Here is a 17,686-nt window from a genome sequence, read left to right on the forward strand (position 1 = left end):
AGATAGATGAATGAATGAACAAACAAAAGAAAGAAAGAGGATGTTAAACGGACTGTGGCGGCGAGGCCAGAAATGTGACCTATAAGAACTTAATATTATTGTAATACAGTGGGAAATGTGCCTGGAATTCTACACAACACTGTTTTATATAATGTTCTGTAGGACTGTAGCAGGACAAGGTCCTAAGTCCACAGCTGGAGGGAAACTCAACACGACTTCCAAGTCAGGCAGCAAAAACCCTCTGCGTGTTTCAGGATAGTTACAGTTTTTTGCTTTGTTTTGCTGGTTTTTAGTAAATAACACCAAGAAGAAAAGTTTCTGGGCACTTTTCTCTCATTCAGCCTATGAGCCTTTAAATACCAAACAAAACCCTTTTCAACAGGCAGCTCTTGTATCTCCAGAGCTCTCTGTCCTGCTTTCTAGTCAGCAAACCCCCTATCTATTGTCCCCGCTCTGACCTACAATACTTTTTATCAAGTCGCTAGTCTAACTAGGCTCAGGTCCAGGTGGAAGTGAGGAGTTAACCCTATGGCACTGTCTGAATCACTGTGGTCTCCCACTGGGGATATCACTGGGCAATGGAGTAGTAGGGCAAGGGACCACTGTGGTCTAGCAGAGTACTGGCCTGGGAGTCAAGAGACCTGTGCTCTAGACCTGGCTCTGGCACTGACCTGCTTAAGTCACTTCCTTGTTTAGTGCCTCAGTTTCCCCTACCTATAAAGCACTGTTATATCTGTGCGCAAAAACCTCTCTATAAGAGCTAAGCATTATTATCCTCACAAAATAACCTTTAACAATCTTGTAGAAATGAAGGGGGAAATTGGTGGGTCAAAATCCAGGGCCAGCCATAGGTGTTTTGTCACCCAGGGCAGGAAACGTTTTCAGCACCCCCTGAATAACTAAATAAACAAAAAAACCTCAAACCAAACAAAAAAGACCACAATTTGGTGTCTCCCCCCCCCCAGGTTGACTTGGTGCCCCCAGAAGTCGATACTTAGAGCTACCACTCTGATCGCCTGCCCCTGGTCAAATCCCGGGAAAGCAAACACCTCTCATGTTTGCGACCTGGATTGGGGGGGAAACAAATGTTGTTGTTTGTCAGCAAGCAAGAGAATTAGAAATGATGGACTGAAGAAAAATTAATCTAAAGTACAAAATAAAGTATCCTTGATAGCAGTCTTCAGACATCATTAGCCTTGGTGCACTCCAAGGATTTGCCTGTGGTACCAGAAATCTTTTCCAGAGTGGAATCTCCTCTCACCATCAGGAACACCTTGTGAAATTGCCTTTTCATAGCAGCAAGAGCATGTGGGTTGTACAGGGCTCTAATTTTTTAATAAAGATATCGGATAATAACAGCTGTACACTGCTTTCCCCCAACCTCCCCCCTCGCACACACTCACACTATCTAAGATCAGATCCAAACCAGATAGTGTGGGCAGAACAATGGGAAACAGATAGCATCTGGTTCTTTAAAAAAAAAAAAGCCCCAAACTCTGCATATACTAGCTCCTTAAGTAACTGTCTTTCAGGGTGTTGTTGTTTTTGTTTTGTTTTGTTTTTGGGGGGTGGTGGGGGTAACTTGATTGAAATCCAAACCACAGGACAATCTTGTAGAGGTGGGATCAGGGAGGAAGGAGCAGAGGAGGAACAAGATAACCTGTTCTGTCAGAGGCCAGTATCCTTCCTCTGCAAACACAAATGTAGTGGAAGGGAAACTGGCAACTGGCAGAGTTATCTAATTTGTGTCTCTGTGTGACATAATGCAGCCAATTGCATTAACCACTTGTGCCCTATCAAGCACTGGAATAGCAGAAAGTCTAATTTGTTTGCATGCATTTTTAAAACGTCTTCGGTACCTGCAGTTTACAGGCATGGTTTAGGCTATGGCTGCTCTTCAGAGGCCCAATCCAAAACCCACTGAAATCAGAGGAAAGGCTCCCATTGACTTCAATGGACTTTGGATCAGGCCCTAAATGAATACCTCCATTCACGCGTGAATAGGAGTATTTGCAACTTATTTCCTATTCACTACTTACTATATAATTCATTATTCTCCTGCTTAAAAAATTTCAGTCAACCAATCGCACAGTAGAAAAAAATGCCATGTAATTTAGGAGACCAATCACACATCAAGAAGAATGAATAGTTGCCATGATCAGCTTTTGAATACGTCTTAAATCAAGACTGCAAATCTTTCTGAAGACTATGCTCTAGCTCAACCAGAAGTTATGGGCTTGATGCAGAAATTACTGGGCGGCGTTCTCTGGACTGCGTTATGCAGGAGGTCAGACTAGGTTATGCAAAGTGGTACTTTCTAGCTTTAAGATAGATGAACTTATGAAAGCTTGCAGGCTTAAAGTTGTTTGTCCAAACTGTTTGGTGAATAGTGATGAACAACATATACTGTCACAGAAATCACATCTGGAACAGGATCAGACAAAAGTGTGAAATTCATCAGACGTTTTATTTGAAATGTATACTTTGACCAGCTCTACCTTACTCAGGAAAAAAAGTGCTGTCTAGGGTGACCAGATGTCCCGATTTTATAGGGACAGTCCCGATTTTGGGGGCTTTTTCTTATATAGGCACCTATTACCCCCCACCCCCTGTCCCGATTTTTCACACTTGCTATCTGGTCACCCTAGCTGTGACTAAGGCATTTGGATTCTGAACAACTGGGTTCAATTTAAAGGCTCTGCTTTCTCCCAACCTTTGTCTTGCCTATTTAAATTGTAAGCTTTTGGGGGCCGGGACTGTAATTTATGTGTTTATACAGTGACAAGCAGAATGAGGCCTTGATCTTGATTGGGGCATCTAGGTACAAATAGAGGTGATTGAAAACTTCAGAAAACCTTTGTAAAAATTTGCCTGGAATTTCAGATTTTTGGAAAAATTCAACCACTATATCAGCTGGTTGGAAAACAGACAAAAATAATAAAAATTAGAAAATGTAACATGTTTCACGTGCAAATAAATAAATAATAAACACCATTAATAATAATAATTATTATTATTATTAATAATTAATTGTATACTTAATCCCATGTTTAGCGCTCCATCATTTCCAGCTATGGATATCTTTGCCTATTTAAAACATATAGATTTTTTTAAAAGAGTTGAAGCAATTAGTACCTAACAAAGGCTTATGTCTTGAACACTAACAGGGTTTAAAATGCTGCAAAAAATCCTCTTCAGCTCTAAAATCTTAGCTCTTCTCTGTTTCTGTATTTCAAAAATAAGCAAACCAGTTTTAGTGAAAAATCAGAGGCCACTTTTAGATTGGCCATCAGAATGTAATAGCATTTCACAATGTATAAAAAAATGAAGCTTGTAACTGTGTAAATGACTAATAATGTGCTATAATCCTTCTATTCCTCTTGGATGCATAAACTATTCAGAATCAGAGGACACATGTCATTTGCACAGACAGGCAAGTCATTACTCCTTTGTCTGCCAGGAAATCTGTGTTGTAAACTAATACTAAGGTCAAGTTTATTATTATATTGACATTTAGACCAACAAGTAAATTGAAAGGTTACATTGCTGACATACCAGATGTTATGCAATCTGCATTTCAAATCACAGTTTCGATACATCTCTACAAATAAATAAATTAGACACTTACAAATGGTGTGTAAATCAATCTAGGGTAAATCACCCATTAATATATATAAACACAGAGAAAACTACTGTATGTAAACCTTATTTTTCATGCAGTGCCAGAATCTTCTTTCCCAGCCCCCCACCCCTGCACCCGTACTTCTTATTCTCCTTAATAGAACTGTAATCTATACAATGTATATATTTTTCCCACCACGACCTAATGTGCTTTAAAGTAAGAGGCCTATTTTCAAATTTGGGTGCTTAAATCAACACCTAGATGCCTAAAACAATTATTTTGGGCCCAGAGCCTCAAAGGCATTTAGGCATCTAACTCCCTCTAACATAAATCCAGCAAACACCAACAAGCTGTTGATCTAATTTGATCTTTTGGGGTGTAATTCTCCTCTCGCAGCTGTCAACGGGCTGGAAACTCTAGTCTAGATGGGCTAGCCTTGGCACAGCACTGAAGGGGCAACAGTAAAGGTGGCTGTAATCTGTTTTTTGCTCTCCCTTGGCCCTGGGGCTGCTAGAGACCAGGCTGATACCCAGCATAAGCTAGAGCACCCTTCATGGACCATTCTTGTGGCCACAGAGAATGGTGTCTTGCCCATGCCCTCTTTGGCCAGCCACAGGCATAGGAGCCATTACCCCAATGCCAGATGATTCCTTCACTGTCCAGATTCACCATCCATACAACCCAATGAATTTACTCTGGTATAAACAAATGAGAATCAGGCACCATCTATTGCGGGGAGAGAGATGAAATCTTTAGGAATGATGCTGAAGCCTTCTGCAAGTTATCCCATCTCCTAATCAAAGCGGTGTCATAACAAATCATTCTTTGTGTAAAATTTGCATCACACACACACAGATGCAGTATGGTCTCAATATGTTCTAAAGTTTTCCTCCTGGCAGGGCGAAGCCTTGCTAAATTCTGACCCTTTTTAGCCAGCCGAGACATGGCACTGTGTCTTTCCCACTTTATAATTCTTCACTGAGTGCTCATACTGAAATTGTTTCATAACCACATGAATTTGGAGTTTTCACTTCACCCCTGGAAGAAATGTAGAGTCTGGCAGAGTGACAAGTATAACAGTGTGTAAAAGCACAATTAACTTATGCTCCCACCCCATTTTTTTTACATTTTTAGGGAAGCACAGAGATTTCAGAGTGATTGTTTTCACTTCAGAGCCAGCAGCACACAGTTCCTTCACTTCATCAGCGATCCCAAACAAACTCGTACTTTGCCATCAGCAGTGCACGCCCTCCAACATTACACAAAAATCTGCGAGAGAAACCACTGCACAGGGTACTCTTTGGGTACCTTGGAAAATCTCTGACAAAATTCATAGATTGAAGTCCCTTTCAGATGTACCTGTGTGTACATATGCTGCTGTTACAACCAGGGACGCAGACCATAGCTTCTAGTGTTTCTGAACCACTACTCAGGGCAAGTTCCTGCAAACATGAAGACCCTGCTAAATCATTTGAGCAGTTCCTCTTCCTCCCCCCTCCTCCCTCCCTCACCAATGACTAAGCATTTGATACTGAAAAAGCTTACACACTGGAGTAGTTTTATTCATGTCCCATTGAATTCAAAGTTAACAAAGTTAGTCACAAGTGCTTGCAATATTTTGCCCTATATGTTTAATTACCCTATCTGACCCAAATGTCTTGACCATGCCATCTGGGCAAAGCGGTAAGTGAGGAAGGTAGGTTATGTGTGTTAGTGGCTGGAGTTACAGTAATCGCGCTGGATGCTCTGTTACACATCAGGTGGAATCTGTGATGCGCCCAGCCAAAGCTACAGAGCTCCTGGACAGCACCAAGCAGCTGTTACTCAACACCACATGGAATATCCCACTAGCATTGCAACTTGCCACTACTGAGCCCCAAACCCCTAAGGTTCTCTGTGGCAGCACTGGCTGAATCAACCACGCCCAACACCATAGTGGGCCTACCAGTATCTCCAAGCATTTGGCTGACTATTACCCCTGTTTTCCCTTTCATGGCAGCTGCCTTTAGATATTTCATTAACTAGTAGAGATACAGATTAGAAGATAGGTTCAGCTCTGATCACCCTAGTCCCTATCTCCACCATGGATCAATACAAAACTTTGGAGCTGGACTGCCCCAAACTTTCTGAAGGTTTGGATCATGTTCTAGCTCCAGGTCTGAACTTTGTGGCTCAGGCTGGTCCCTACTAAAGATCTTCAGTTCAGAGCCAGGACCAAATGGACGATCATCCGTGCAGGACTAGTGAAATCTGGGCCTTAGGTGGGAGTAAGTATTTCCAACGCAAGATTTCCATCTGGTTCAACATAATGCAGGCTTTTCTCTTCACAACCAATGCCACAAAGATATCCTGCCAGGTATATTCTAATGTCTCTAGCATAGCAATCTCCAAGCTATCCTAAGCACATAGTTTGAAGAGCTTGGTCATTAAGAAAGGAATGTATAAAATTGTGCTCTGCATTCAAAAGCAGAACAAAAACAGCACCACCACCAAACCTTTACGAGTTCTTTTATGAGTCTGGGCCTAGTTTTGTAAGGATTTTAAAACACGGTTTAAATAAAAGTACTGTGCACCACTAACCGTTACAACCGGAGTAATTAAAAAGACCCCCCCACACACACACACACACAGATGAGATGCAAATGAGACTGTGCAGATTTTACATCATGGGGTTTTGCTTTTCAATTCAGATTCCTTTTTTTTGCAATCTCAGCATTTTTAATCAGGTTATAATGAAACACCCTTGAGCACTGTAATGGTTTGTATCTGTTGTTAATGGGCAAGGTACCTGGATATTTTGTTTCACAACTATCATTACAGATAACAGAGGGCAAGACTGTGCTCTAGTTTTATAAGGCCACACAGGTGAATAAGGGCACACTCACCCCTCCTGAATAGTCAACTTTGGTCACGATATGATGGTGGAGGGGTCAGAATAGAGGCTTGTGCCTATTTCCCCCATGGGAAGGACTGGGAGGGGCTTCGCCCCATGATTCATACCCATCAGCAGAGTTAGCCAGCTGTGAGGGGAAGTGAACTATTCCCAGAAAAGGGGTGTCACAACTTATTTCCTCCCCTCCCCACACAAAAGGGGAGCATGGAAGGAATAGTGATTCTGAGCAACATTTTTTCCCCTTGGGTAGAGCATCTATGTACCAGCCCATACTCAGAGCTGAGCCAAAAGGCTCAATCTGACCCAGATTGTTTATATGTACAGAAAATTGCATATTCAGGAGTCACCATGAAAAAGTTGGCATTCCCCCATAAGCACAGATACGTCCTATTCTAAGCATAGGCAAATGCCATCATAATCTCAGATACCATTGTGTGGGGAGGTGAGGCAAAAGGCTGTAGCTGGCTTTGGGGAATGGGTAGAGTAGGCTATAGAGACATTCTCTCTCGGAATCTCCTGATTTTAAAAAGAGATTCCTCACAGCCGTCTAAATCTGGAGAGGAAATGCAACATCACCACAATTCTCTGTAAAGTGGGGGCGGGGGGGGGGAGAAAGGTGCACTATGAGTTTAACCACAAATTTCACTTTTAATTAGTTTTATTTAAATGGCATCGTGAAAATTACAGTTGAGGTCTGTCAGATAGTAACTTTCCACTTTTTATAGACATGCAGATCCCTGTTTGCCAAGGTCCATGGTTTCAGCATGTGCCATATGGATTCCATGAGAATCACATTGGCACAGAGCAAAGCTGTGTCACAGTGGTCTCTGATGATCCAGTGATTCTGTTCTCCTGCTTACCAAATGGTTTACCATGCACTCCATCATCCTGTTGTGTCCCAACACCTCTGTGGGCAGAATCATCGACAAATGCCCTCATTGTGTCTCATTGGAGTCACTGGTTTCCCAGCTGACTTTGGTGCTAACACAGTGAGACATGAAAAAAGGTTTTATTCCAGCCTCCTGGAGGAGTTAACCAGGGCTTCTGGGGTCACTACTCTAACAGGCTCATGAATCTGAAGTAGGCTAAATTTATCACCTTCCATTCATTTTGGCACTAGCCCTTGTCTGGGGAGCATGTGTTCAACTCAGGATCTAGCCAGAGTATGTTCCTCTCTGGAAACAAGGGCCTCTCCCATCACCCAAGCTCTTCTTTTCAAAGAAGGCCAAGTAAGGGGAGCGTAATTTCTTTTAAAGGCCTGTTGCCTGATGAAGGCCTAATTGTCAGCTCTGCCCTTCCTCCCCCAGGATCGACTGCTTATACCCTTGCAGAAAATGTAAGGCAGGTATTTTTCTTCCCCTCCAGGGAAACTGAGTCACCCCCTTCTTTCCTCACATGAGGTACATCTCAGCACAGACAGCATCCTAGACAGAGCAAGTCCACAGCTCAGCAATGGCCCTTGCAGAACTTGACCAACAGCTTGCACCAAGAGAGTGCTAGCATGAGCATTTCCTTGTTGTCCTCTTCAGAACTGGAATAGCATTCAAGGTGGGCCACCATTAAGGACAGGAATGGGTGGCCTGTTCTGGATTAAAAAAACCTCCAATCTGAACATTCACCATAGGCTTGAGCTCAGCTCCTTGTGAGGCTTGAAAAGGTCCATTTACTAGAGGTATTAAGGCTAGAAACAGAGTCTTTGTAGGGGACTGAAATTTAGCTGGGCCAGCAAGTTCCCATTGTTGAACAATAGGTTGTGGATAACCACTGTGTTACAACTCATTATGGAGCAGGTTGTGCATAGGTGTGGGGAGGAGGTTCATGAGGAGGCTGTGGAAAGACCAGACCGAGTTGCAGTCACTGCACTCTGACAAGCACAGGGTCAGCTCCCTGCCTACTCACCCGGATAGAGCTTCAAAGGGGTTGGGAGAGCCAAAGAGGAGGCAGGGCCATTGCCAGATAGAGGGGAGTATCTACAATTTGCAAAGTGCAAGCAGGTGGGCAGCCTCTGGGTGCCCAGAAGCTCCAGCAGGCATTTGGCCTCCCACTGCACCCGCTGGGGTGGTGCAGCTCCACCCGACCCCCTAGCTCAGTGTCCAGAGGGCACAATAAAGCTCTGCCTATGAAGCTGAAACAGACGTATGTGTTAGAACAACAGAGCAGAAGCTGAAACACTGGAAAGAGGCAGGCGTGGTATCAAATGCAGGGGGAAATGATGCACCAAGGGAAAAGAAACTGAAGTGATGAGTCACCCAAATTCTCAGAAATAAGATAGGAGACCAGATGCTCTCGTGACAGAAAGAGAACCAATTCACAGGAAGTCCACTTGAAATATAAACCTCAGCCAAATGATCCTTGATGTAAGAAACTGAAGGCAACGGGAGCAAGTTTTCCTAGGAGATACTGTGACATCTGGCTTACACAGAATGCAAGCCTGGCCTCCAAGGGGGCACTGAATGAGGAAGTGAGGATGATGATACAAAATTTTTTGCTTGGTCATGATCTGAGCAAACTTTTCCGATTGTTTTTTTGTTTTTAATTTACGCTTAGATTTGCAATTTGCTTCTGAGATTTTATTTAATATTTATTATCATTATTATTTGTGTTGTGTTAACACATAGGAGACCCAGTCATGGATCAGGGCCCCATTGCGCTCAGTGCTGTACAAAAACAGCAACAAGACACTCTCTGCTCCAAATAGCTTAGAATCTAAATATAAGAGAAGAGACACCAGAAGGAGATAGGCAGGCAGATAGGCAGTACAGGGAAACAGCGAGACAATACTTGTTGGCTTGATATCTAGTGGTCTCAGAACACAAGCTGCCTAGCTATTGTCAAGTTTGTTGCAGGCATCCTGGCAAAGGAGAGTTTTACTCTGTTCTTATAACAATATGCTATTATTTTTAATACTCTGTTATAATTTTGTTTCTAACAGTGATGTGCTCTTTGGTGTGAGAATAAAGAGAGGACTATTTTTTAAAAGATAAAGATAACCTACTGAAAAAGGGCTTATCATTTAGGTGTATTTCCAATGCAACAGTTTGTGTCCTGGATTGTTTTAAAAACATCTTCTCTTTACTATTGTTTCTGGACATTATCTAATGGTTGTTCCTGGTTCATGAGTCCACGGCTATGTAGGTCAGGAGAGTGCTGTCCTATATGTGTATTAGAAACCAAAGATCCTTTGTTGATGCGAATATGCTCAGGAAAAGAAATCAAAACAGAAACTGTAGATGATATGGAAGCAGAATTGGTTTCTAAGAACTTGATCCAAGTCATACTGAAGTCAATGGAAAGACTCCTAATCACTTAAATGGAAGTTAGGTCAGGCTGTAAGCATAGTAATTATGGTCTGTAAAATGGGAGAATTAGTATATTTTATTTACATCACAGGAGTGTTGCTTTTACAGCCCTTTGAGATAGATAAAAAACACAGTGAAAGGATAAGGTTTTCATCTACCTGAATTATTATTGAGCTAGACTGTGACTTGGACTATGCATCTGTGCACAGGAGTGAGAGGGGAAACAAACCTCCTATACCCCTCTACAGAGGCTACTCAGGCTCCAGCTCTAGGCAAGTAGGAAGGAATAAGTGGATCTATTCACCCATTTTTCCCTCCCCAGACCAGGTGAGCAGGGGGTGTTTAAACTGGGAGAAACCATGACTCCACTCTCCCTACTTGCTGGCAAAAGCAGCAGAGCCAGTGAGGGGTGAAGGTGGGGAGTAGAAGTAACTTTCTGATAAGAACGACCCATACTGGGTCAGACCAATGGTCCATCTAGCCCTCTATCCTGTCTTCTGATTGTGGCTGATGCCAGATTCTTCAGAGGGAATGAACAGAACAGGGCAATTTGAGTGATCCATCCCCTCTCGTCCAGCCCCAGCTTCTGACAGGTGGAGGTTTAAGGTACACCCGGAGCCTAGGGTTACACCCCTGACCATCTTGGCTAATAGTCATTGATGAACCTATCTTCCATGAACTTCTCTAATTTTTTTGAACCCAGTTATACTTCTGGCCTGCACAACATCCCATGGCAACAAGTTCCACGGGTTGACTGTGCATGGTGTGAAGTACTTCCTTATGGTTTGCTTTAAATCTGATGACATATGTCACTGGTGAACTACTCCCCTACCAAATCCAAGAGGAAACAGGGGAGGAATTGTGACTTAGGAGGATGTCTCAGATTCACAAACCCTCCTAGGATTACTCCAGGGAAGCTTATGCATCATCCCTTGCTCAGGACTGTAATGAAAAGCACACTCTAGCCCATTATTATTAAACAGAGATAGGCTCAAAGCCACAACGTTTGGGTCCCAATACTGACGTGGGCCCAACTGTCCCTAAAACTCATATGTGGCTTCACCTGCATTTGGACTTGGCTCTGCTAAATACAGTAGAATGATGCGGGGAGGGGTTGTTTTGTTTTGTTTTATTTTCCTAGTTTTCCCATGAGCATTCTCTGTCTGTGGCATCACCATTGCGAAAGATTTTTGTTTTTACTAATTAGGACTCGACAGGTCAAGGAATTGATTGGGAATGGGATACTGAGGCTTTCACCTCTAGGTCACTGGTTCAAATCAGGCTCAGGTTGGTAGTGATTGAAAGTAATTACCATCTGACAACAACAGTTCAGTAGCTGGAATATGCTACCCATTACATTGAATCAGACACCCATATGGCCAGGCTTTTAGAAACTTTGTATCCCCTGTGTTAAGAAGCCTGTCGATGTAAAATAAACTAAGAACGTGATTGCTCAATGATGTCTGCAGTGTTAGACCAAGTGCTCCGTATTATATTGTTTGTGTTGTATTGGAGTAGGCTACGGCAGGACTGTCTGACTTTTGTTTCCCGGGTGGCCCTCGAGGATCTTATGAGCTTCTCAGTCAGCAGGATTTTTGAATAAAAATAAATAAAGGAGTTGGTGGTCTCAGCCATATTTCTAGTGGTCAGCTGCCCATATTGCAAAAACTACCCCCATAATTGGCACTAAGTGCCCCTCCCCTCACTTGCTAGCAGTCTCAACAGAAAGGCCAACAACTTAATGAAAATGGAGAGTGAGTTACTAGGGCTGTGCGAAGGACAGCAATTCATTTCACAAAGGATTTTGAGATTTCAAAATCTGGCTTCTTTCCAAACTGGAACGAAGCCAGAAAGTTTTGAAATTCCCTGTGAAAGAAAATTCCAAAAACATTGGTTTCAGATTGACCCAAACCTTTTTTTTAACAAGGTTTAAATCAAAATATTTAGTTTCAATTTTGACTTTTAAAATTGTATATTATATTATAATGTAACAATATACCACATTCAAAACATTCCAAATGAAAAGTCATTTCAAAATGAAAAATCAAAATGTTCTATTCCAACCGTATCGAAATGGGATATTTCAACCCCGTCAGAACTTTCCTTTTCCTTTTTTCCTCCTGAACTTTCAGCGAAATCAGCACTGTGTCATACAGTGCTTCAGTTTTTTGGATCTGAATTCTCTAATGCACCTCCCACCCCCTCCTGAATTCAACCCCCTGCCCCAGCCCTCTTCCAGAGCCCGCACCCTGCATCCCAACCTGCTGCCCGAGCCCTAAGCCCCCTCCTCAAGCCAGCACCCCGCACTCCCTCCTGCACCCCAACCTCCTGCCCCAGCCCAGTGAAAGTGAGTGAGGGTTGGGGAGAGTGAATGACAGAGGAAGGGGGGATGGAGTGAGTGGGGCTGGGCCTCAGAAGGGGCAGGGACAGGGCCTCGGGGAAGGGGGGCAGAGGGCAGGGCAAGGGTGTTTGGGTTTGTGTGATTACTGTTATTTCTACATTTTCTTTGAGGTAGATCCTGGGTTGCACTTAAATTCAAAAAGTGATCTTGTGCTTAAAAAGTTTGGAGACCATTGCTCTAATGGAAAATTGTTCCCTCAGAGATTTTCTGACCAGCTCTGTGAATTACCTCTCAAGATGGTTCATGCAGAATGAGTCTTATTCCTCTTATCAGGTCAGTATGGAAAATTTGTACAGTCACTACCTGTATTGCAATGTGAAAACAGGCTTCACCCAGACTATGGTACGTCATGTTACTCTGCTCCTTTCCAAATTATATAGTCCTAGTGTAAAATTTTCAAAAGCACCTATGTGATTAGGAGCCCAGTCTCACTGAAGGTCAATAGGACTTAGGCTCCTAATTCACTTAGGCACATTTGAAAAACTTGCTTTGGTCTTTTTAATCTCTCCTTGTTTGGCATCTCCCCCACTTCTTCCATTCACCACAACCATAGCTATAACCACTTCCCACAGAAGCACTATGCAATATACCAGCTACAGTCCTAGTTAGGTCAAGTATTTGTGGGATTTAGATAGTGAAACTGGTATGCCACTATCTACCGTGGTCTAAAATTAAAAGAAAAATGGTCAAAGGCAGTTGTGAAAGGAAAATTACCAAACTGAGAGTATCAAAAGAACTGGCTAAGAGAAATGCACAAAAGAGCCACAACTGTAACTCCTAGGACGTGGTTAAATATCCGCTCATCAATCTGAATTGAAAGCATATCACTAACTCAGTTGTTTTCAAACTGAGGTACGCATAACCCAGGGGTACACAAGCTCTCGTCAGGGAGTATGCGAGAAAAATCCTGTAATGGCAGACAATGCATTTTATTTAGTAAGACTAGGCAATCTAATCATAGGTATATTATGACCCTATCTCAGATGGGGGTATGTGGTAAACTACCTTATTTGGAAAGGGGTTCACAGCCTAAAAAAATTGAAAACCACTGAACTAATGTTTTGACATTTGCAAATCAAATTTTTTCATTCTGCAAAAACTTTCACTATTTCATCCAAAACAGGATGAAAACAAATGTCGAAATAACAGAATTTCCTGCAGGATGGAAATTCTGTTTTCTGAACAGTGGTGATGGACATTCACGCTTGTATCCCTCCTCCTTCTGGCTGTAGGTTGTTACCTTCTCTCAGAGTTTGCTTCGTCCTGCTCATGGGCACAGTAAATATGTCACTGGTTCCAGTATCCAATTGCATACAGGAGATGACACTATTATGAGATGACGGATGCCCTGTTTGTTTTTTAAACGGAGTTTTGAAGAAAGGACATCTCGTCTGTAATGAGATATTCCATTGCCAGGAAAAATATCCGCTTATTCTCCAGTCAGGGTTCTTCCCCACAATTCTGAGGGGAGACACTCTTAGCCAAACAACCAATGTCTGAGGTGCTGTGGACTCCTGGATGCTGACTGAGAAGGTGATAATCATCCTGGTGTGAAAGGCAACCTCCAGCCCTATGTCTTTCTTAACTCCAGCTTGGAGCAAATGTCAGGTCCCAGTGTAAACTTTCCCATCTGTGTTATTCTATTAACTGAAAAGAAAAGGGATTAGGATGTGTTCTTGTCACATCTTGTGACCTGCTGCACACTGAACCAGAAGGTTCCATTAAAGTCAACCACATTCTTTTCTTGCAAGCCTCCCTCGTGGGGATAAGCAGGGGAGGGGGCTGGCACTTTAGTTTGTTAAAAGAAAAGAGATCCACATAAAACCTAGTCTGTACCCTCTGCAAAAATAAATCTTGAAAGCTGCAAGCCTCCAAAGGATATACCTTAAACAGGGCAAGAGAGAGAGGGGGCGTGGGGAAACATTTGAAAGGAAAGTTTCCCTCTTTGCCAAGCTCTTCCAGATGGAAGGCCTTCCCACGGAAATAGTTACAGAAGACAGATCGCTGACAGAAAACCTTGCCAAGTGAAGGAGGTCCCACTAGTTGTGCTGGTTAGAGCTTAGTGGATGAGAACATAATACTCCGATTAAAGCACTTGTTCCAGAGAAGGGGGCTGGAATGTGGTAAAACGCTCTTTAATGCGACAGAGTGCATTTAGCACAGCCACATAGAGTGTAAATTATAGAAGGTCAACGCAGCTGGGGTTATTTTTATTCCTTCTTTCATGTAGATTATTACTTTTGTAACTGTTAACTTAAAGAGGCACATGACAAAAAAGAGAGTCCCAACAATATGGCCCTCTGCTCCCTTCCCCCTCCTTTTATTTTTACAAATCCCCTGCCAGGATTCAGGCAGGATGAAGTGTTGGATGCTGACACTGATAGAGAATACATTTGGGTATAGAAGGTTTAAGCCAGCCAGGCACCAACAAAACCTTTCCCGGATAGCTCTGTTTTATGCCAGTTAATGTGCCATGAAATTATTTATACAAAAAAAAAAAGAAAGAAACGGAGAGAGTTTCCTCCCTTCCATTTGATAGTTGTTCTCTGGTTCCCTCTTAAGATCTGCAGCAGTGTATGTACCTGATCAAAGGAAGGAAGAAATGCAGCAATTCCTGGATGATCAAGGCAGTCAGACAGTGGGAAACAAAGTGAAAACACAGTGAGCAAAATGAATGGGGCAGAATGTGCTGCGCACAGTGTGTTCAGGAAACATTCCTCTCCATTAAGGCTACAGATACACCCTGATGTTCCCTTCATTTGAACAGGGGCCATTCTATTAAAACTATTGCCGAGACACAGGCACCATCCAAAATCAACAAAGTGATTAATAAGAGTAATACTTGTCACTGTTCTAGGCCTGCATTTTCAAAAGCCCTGCCTCCCATTTCTGTGCACAATTTATGCCCCCCAAATTTTCACCCACTTTTTTTTTTCCAGTTGCAAACAGGAGGCTAGACTCAGACTTTAAGGCCAGAAGGAACCATCATGATCATTTAGTCTGACCTCCTGCACACTGCAGGCCACAGAACCTCACCCACCCACTCCTGTAATAGACCCCTAACCTCTGGCTGAGTTACTGAAGTCCTCAAATTATGGTTTAAGTTACAGAGAATCCACCATTTACACTAATTTAAACCTGCAAGTGACCAGTACCCCATACTGCAAAGGAAGGGCAAAAAAACCCAGGATCTTTTCCAATTTGACCTGGGAGAAAATTCCTTCCTACCACTAAATATGGTGATCAGTTAGACTCTGAGCATGTGGGCAAGACCCACCAGGCAGAGACCTGGGAAAGAATTATCTGTTGTAACTCAGAGCCCTCCTCATCTAGTGTCCCATCACCTGCCATATTAGAGTGAGGCTTAACTGAAACTTTGGCCCATAGGGCCTGTGATTCTATAGGCTCTTAAAGCAATGTATCCAACTTCAGAACAACTCTATATGGCTGGTACATTTCATTTCCCCCAGTTTTACAGATGGTAAAGGCTAGCAGACTTGCCCAGGGTCACACAGGGAGTCTGTGACAAAACCAGGAAGAGAAGGTGGTATAATGTTATGAACGTTGCTCACCTGGAATCTGATCCAACTCCAGTTGACTTCAAGAGCTTTTGATCAGACCCCCAGTTACATTGCTTCCAGTCATTTCCATTGTCAATCATCATCATCATCACTTATTTGTACTGTGGTAGCACCTAGGAACCCCAGTGAAAGACCAGCCTCCCTCCCTCCCCCCGTTCTAGGTGCTATACAAACTCAACAAAAAGGTCTCCTTACTTTGCTTGACTCTTAGCTTATGAATCCTGTGGACCCTTCTTTCACTACTAATTGTGGTTTTTTGGTGGCTAAGAATGACAAACAACTTCCCAGAAAAGATATTTTCTTGCTGATAGGCAAATAAATTCACTGGGATGGAAGAGTCTTGGTTTCCCCTTGACCTCAAACTAAAACAAGTTGGGAAATATTCCCCTGTGCTTGGCAAAGCATAAAGTATAGCAATTTGGGGTGGGGGTGAGGAAGCTGAGAGAGAAGTAGAGAGACAGTGCCACATGCAGTGGTGATTTGCAGGTGCTTCTGTTTTACATGGAGTTGAATGAGCTCTCTAGGACTTCTGCTAGAATTCTACAGCACTGCTACACTATTCCAAGGATTGTTATTAAACCCCTAGAACAGACTATTGAACCAAAGTTTATTGCCTGCTGCTATAATAAATATAGCCATTGCAATGCGGTGATTGGGAATGTTTACAGTGTGTAATTCTTGGCTAAACAGAAAATCCATTTTTGGGGAGGCCATGTGGCACAGGTCATTGCATTGTTTGAAGACAGAGCTCAAGATAAAGCACTCGTACGCTGCCAGATTTACTGTTTTCCTAATAGGTAAATGTGGGGCTAGTGTCTGGCAGGTAGAGGCAGATATGTGCAACCTTCCCCATGCAACTCCATCAATACAGTTCCAGCCTGCAGTGCACTATCGCTTCCCCATCCTCTTTTCCACTCCTGAGCCTTTATTGTTATTTATTAGTTGTATTGCAGTAGTGCTTAGGAACCCTAGTCATGGACCCATTGTGCTTGGTGCTGTACAAACACAGAACAAAAAGATGGCCCCTATCCCCAGATAGCTTACAGAGTCTCTGCTGAGTAATGACTGCCAGTTTTGCATGTTTCTATGCTGATATAGCTGCGACCATCCAGCTCATTTCACTTGTGACCTAGGTTGAATTTAAGCTTAGATTTTCATAGGTGAATGGTGCCAAGCTGTCTGGAATGGCTCACGAGCGTGAGTGTCAACCTCGGGGCAGACTGTCAAGAAGCCAGGCACAAATCCCTAATTGGTTGTGAGTTCTGTACTTAGATTTCACCAACCAAGTAACAAGTGTGAACTCCTCAAGCACTATAGCAGCCTAACCATGGAGTCACAGACAGTCCCCTTAGGTACTCCAGTCTATCTTGCCATCCAGGCAAACTAGCCTTTGTGATAGAGGGTCCCTTACATCAAAATTCAGAACAATATGCAGGTTACTCCCAGTTCCCAAGGACTAGTCACTTACTCCAGGGTCAACTGCACCTTAGACCTCACCAAAGACCATGCTTATAGCCAATTGTATAATGAGCTAACTAAAGATTTATTAACTAAGCGAAAGAAATAAGAGAGTTATTTACAAGGCTAAAGCAGGTAAACATACACACACAAATGAGTCACAGTCTTTAGTTCCAAAAGGTAATAGAAGCTGCTGTGATATGCAAGTTTTCTTTGTCCTTTAGAACAGTGGTTCTCAAACTAGGGCCACCACTTGTTTAGGGAAAGCCCCTGGTGAGCTGGGCCGGTTTGTTTACCTGCCGCGTCCGCAGGTTCGGCTGATCGCGGCTCCCACTGGCTGCGGTTTGCCGCTCCAGGCCAATGGGGGCTGCGGGAAGGGCGGCCAGCACGTCCCTCGGCCTGCGCCGCTTCCCGCAGCCCCCATTGGCCTGG

Source organism: Terrapene carolina, unplaced genomic scaffold, assembly GCF_002925995.2.
Source record: "Terrapene carolina triunguis isolate 2854851 unplaced genomic scaffold, T_m_triunguis-2.0 Scaffold233, whole genome shotgun sequence".
NCBI lineage: Eukaryota > Metazoa > Chordata > Testudines > Emydidae > Terrapene > Terrapene triunguis.